At 41.5% G+C, this 4,807-nt stretch overlaps 1 non-coding gene across 1 annotated transcript; it reads left to right on the top strand.

The window, feature by feature from the left end:
• The first annotated feature begins 1,224 nt into the window (after positions 1 to 1,224).
• On the top strand, positions 1,225 to 1,332 carry LOC128566130 (U6 spliceosomal RNA). The gene has a single exon (XR_008374426.1). It is a non-coding gene; the product is annotated as a U6 spliceosomal RNA (small nuclear RNA).
• Positions 1,333 to 4,807: the final 3,475 nt, after the last annotated feature.

Here is a 4,807-nt window from a genome sequence, read left to right as displayed (position 1 = left end):
CCTTAGCTTCCCAAGTAGCTGGGACTACTGGTGCCCACCACAATGCCTGGCTATTTTTTTGTTGCAGTTGTCATTATTGTTTAGCAGGCCAGGGCCGGGTTTGAACCCACCAGCCCCATGTATGTGACAAGCACCCTAACCACTGAGCTACGGGTGCTGAGCCAAAAAAAAAAAATATATATATATATATTTTTTTTTTTTTTGGCCAGGGCTAGGTTTGAACCCACTACCTCCAGTATATGGGGCCGGCACCCTACTCCTTTGAGCCACAGGTGCCACCCTGTAATATTATTTTTTAGAATTATTTTTTATAATCTATCAAAATTATGAGGGCACATGATGAAAAACAAATCAGAACAAAACACCAAGAGCTTCTAAGGCACAATGGTATCTCCAGTGCCCAGTTCTATACCTCCATGTCCCTGGTCTGGTCTTCACAGGCAACCAACCCCTTTGAACCATTTCTGGTTTTATATCTTTGAAGAGTTACTTCTATATCTTTAAAGACTGTGTTTATGAGACTCTGGACTTATCAATGTAGATATTGGTATTGGCTTCCTGCTATAGATTAGACTAGAATCTCTTCAAGAGCAAAAACTACTTCTTATTTCTCTTTAGAGCCCCAAGACCTGGCCTTGGGCCTGGCTGGGGGTGAATGTTGAATATATCTTGGTTAAATAAAAGAATAACCTTCGCAGGCAATGGAGGGAGGGCATTTGAAGCAGAGAGAAAAAAGCAGAGGCCTGTTTTTCCTGACTAACAGGACCCCGATTTAATTCAGGGCAGTTATGTGCCCAGCTAAAATTACTCACCTCCCACACTCACCTGCAGGAAGTAGAAGCCATATGATCCTGTCCCAGCAAAGAGATGCAAGTAAAAGTTGCTGAGTGGAGCTTCAGGGAAAGGTTTTCCAAGGAAACCCAAGACAGCTGGCATATTACTTGGCGATTTTTGTCCTTCTTCATTCTTCCTCCCTGGAACAAGGAGGTATTTCTAAAGACCCAGTAGCCATCTCGCAACCACATTTTCTAAAGACAAATAAACTAATTTTTGAAGACATTATTCAACTTTACACCAACCCTGGACTGTATACCTTTAGATGTTATGTTATCTGAGACTCACAGTGCTTTTATTTACGATTATATAACTAGGTTTTCTGTTGCTTGCTGCTGCATGCCTTCTTAACTGAGGGAGATGGAAAAAGAATGGCCAAAATTAATGGTTGTGCTTGCTTTGGCAGCGCATATACAAAAATTGGAACGATACAGAGAAGATTAGCATGGCCCCATGCGCAAGGATGATATGCAAATTCGTGAAGCATTCCATATTTAAAACAAAACAAAACCAAAGTTGAAGGTACAGGAGGATTCATTATACTATTCTCTCTACTTTCGTTTATTTCTAAAACTTTCCATAATAAAAAATTTAGGCTGTGCGCAGTGGTTCATTCCTGTAATCCCAGCACTCTAGGAGGCTGAGGTGGGAGGATGGCTTGATGCCAGGAGTTCAAGACAAGCCTGGGCAACATAGCAAGACACCATCTGTGCAAAAAATAAGAAAAATTAGCCAGGCATGGTTAAAGACTATTTGCGAGACTCTGGACTTATAAAGTATAGATATTAGTATTAGCTTCCTGCTATAGATTAGACTAGAATCTCTTCAAGAGCAAAAACTACTTCTTATTTCTCTTCAGAGCAGTGGTTCTCAATTTATGAGTCGCAACCCCTTTCTAACAATGAAAATACATCAGGGCATTAGGAAGGTTGAAAACCACTGCTTTAGAGCCTGATAATGGGGCGGCAGAGATAATAAATACATGAATGACAGTTCAAGGACCCTCAGGGTGGCTGTGTGTTTTTCTGAATGGTTTCTTCTTTCCTTTCCTTGGGGGAAAAGTATTGGAAGTGGATGCCCCATAATCCCAGCTATTCAGGAGACCGAGGCAGGAGGATCCTTTGAGCCCAGGAGTTTGAGGTTACAGTGAGCTTATGATCACACCACTGTATTCCAGCCTGGGCAGCAGAGAGAGACCCTGTCCTTAGTGGTTGGTGCCTGTGACTCAGTGAGTAGGGCGCCGGCCCCATATACTGAGGGTGGCGGGTTTAAACCCAGCCCTGGCTGAACTGCAACCAAAAAATAGCCGGGCGTTGTGGCGGGCACCTATAATCCCAGCTGCTGGGGAGGCTGAGGCAGGAGAATCGCGGAAGCCCAAGAGCTAGAAGTTGCTGTGAGTCCTGTGACATCATGGCACTCTACCAAAGGCGGTAAAGTGAGACTCTGTCTCTACAAAAAAAAAAAAAGTTTAAAAACTGTGGGAAAAAAAGAACCGTGGAAATAAAAAATACATATAAATCATCCTTGCAAATATGGTTGCCAAAAAGGAGTTTTGCAAGATTCTGGGCTTCAGAGGTTATTGTCACAGCTTCAGAGGTTATTGCTATGTCACAAGCCCTAAATGTCTGTGATTTTGATTGGGTGTCTCACTTAATAATGATTTACACAGGTGATGACACTTAAATTAACATCTCAGCTTTGGAGGGAGGTCCAAATACTCGTGAATTTTCTCATTTTAGATCATTGGCATGGATTTACCTCTATGTTAAGAAAAAACACTCTGCTTGATTTCTTATTTAAATGAAGAGTTTGAGAGTTTCATTTCATTTCAGCTAATAAACTAATGGGAAGCTAAGAGCAGAGGCTGTTGATTCCATGCTGAGAGGAAATATGAGTCAACCAGAAGGAGGCAAAATTAACCTCCACATATTGGGCGACTCTTATGCCCCACCTCACACCCTGTCAGTCCAATTCTGATGCCAGCCATTGGTGCAGTAACCAGATTTGTGTAGGCGTAAGAAATGCCCCAACTGCGCTGTGCCCCAGCTGTAGCCCCCTAGGGCTTCTTTGAAGTCTCAATGGGAAACGCCTGTGGGAACTCACAGGCACTCATGCATATGAGCTCTGAATGTGGGAGGAATTAACACCCCAAGGGGCAACACTTGACTAAGAGGAGATGGGAACCAGAGGATAAATGCTCCCCACCTCCACCCTCTCTATGGCACTTCAAGTGGTGCAGTGGGATCAAACCAACTCGTTAGCCCAGCTGTGAGCTGGTTTTCCTTCCTCTTCTGGGCCTAGCTCCCAGTTCCTGTAATGACCAACTCATCCCATTTTGCCTGGGACTTCTCTGAGTTTAGCCTTGAAAGGTTCACATCTTAGGAAACTCCTCAGCCCCCAGCAAACAGTTGCTCATTTGACCTGTTCTTCACTTTTGTACCTTGAAATCACCCCTCAAATAAATCCTTTTCAGGCAGCTCCTTGTCTCAGATTCTGTTTGGGGAAGGGAACTCAGGTAGTGACAATCCATTTGTGTCTCAACAAAGCACATGCCTGTCTCTGAGATGTTTCTCATCAGCTCAAAACAAGAGCTTAAGGAGCAGCTGGCCAAGAACATCTGTGCAGCATTAGGAAGTGAAAACCTGTAGTTTGTTTTCTATTGTGGTGGATTATTGGCCTGTGGATTTTGCCAGGTGTTCTTGAATAGGAACCAGGTGAATAGAGGCAGAGTCCATTCTATAAACCTGCCAGCAGCCAGAGCGATTGGAAGAACTCTTGTGCCTCTGTCTGTTGGAATGACTGTTTCTGATTTCTGGGTTAGAATTTGATCTGATTGGAAGCATGAGTGTTTTCTTTCTGTTGGAATTAAGTCTCAGCTAAGACAATTTTCCCTAAAGGCTCCAAGAAGCAAAACTGAACCAGAGAAGGTTGTTTTGCACCAGAAACAGAGAACTCATGCTCCTTAAAAAATAAATACGTGTATGATAGTTCAGGGAAACTCAGGGTGGCTGTGTGTTTTTCTGAATGGTTTCTTTTTTCCTTTCCTTGGAAAAAATGCTATTGCTTAATCTTCAGGCTGTTCAATAATTTAATAATTTCTTCTGTTTGTGTGAGAGCTTTATTCTCCTGTGTAAAAACCCAGCTACATTGGATTGAATTGATAGGAACTGAGAGACTGGGAGTGGGGAGCCCAAGGGGGTTCTAGAACCCCCAACAGATGTTCCAGCTTGCTTGTTTCTGGAGGACTGGCCTCTTCATACCACGGATGACAAAGAAACGAGTTGGATATCAAAGATACTTTTGAATTAATTAAGCCTCCTCCGTAGATATGTAAAAAATCCAGCTTTAACGTCTCTCTAGTGGATTTCCTGTTCATTCCGGTTTCAAGAGACTACGGAGAGCTTATACAAATCTAAGATAAAGGGACTCAGTATCTCCCAGGGGGAATAATTAAGAAATCAAGCCACACCTCCAATACTTTAAATGTGCCTGTTCTTTATGAAAAGCCCCGTAGGCTAAGAGAAAAATAAAACCATCCAAATCACAGAACACCATGTTTACAAAGAGACTTAAGCTGGAAATTGTACTCTATAATTTGTGTTAATACATTTAAATAGACTAAAGAAATTGGTCTTCAAAAGGATGAATTTTTTAATGGTGTTCTATTAAGCAAAAATGACTTCCAAGTAAAAAAATAAAACTATTCAATTGAGTACTAAAACCTTTATGTAAAAGTTAAGTTTCATATTCTTCTAAGAAATACGTGTAAATAATCTGGGAAAATAAACTAGGTTGTTAAATACAAATTTAAACGCTATTCCTGTTTTCAAATTTAAGCCATTTATTCAAAATGTTTTTGGATGGGAAAACAGAAAAATCTAACTCTGGTTTATAACTCTGGTTATTCCCACTGGGTTACAAAACAAATATGGAGATCAGGCCCAATAATATGCAAATTCACATGAGTCGAAAA

Source organism: Nycticebus coucang, chromosome 14 (assembly GCF_027406575.1).
Source record: "Nycticebus coucang isolate mNycCou1 chromosome 14, mNycCou1.pri, whole genome shotgun sequence".
Taxonomy (NCBI): domain Eukaryota; kingdom Metazoa; phylum Chordata; class Mammalia; order Primates; family Lorisidae; genus Nycticebus; species Nycticebus coucang.
The sequence above is the reverse complement of the archived record's forward strand: the minus strand, read 5'-3'. Positions and strand labels throughout refer to the sequence as shown.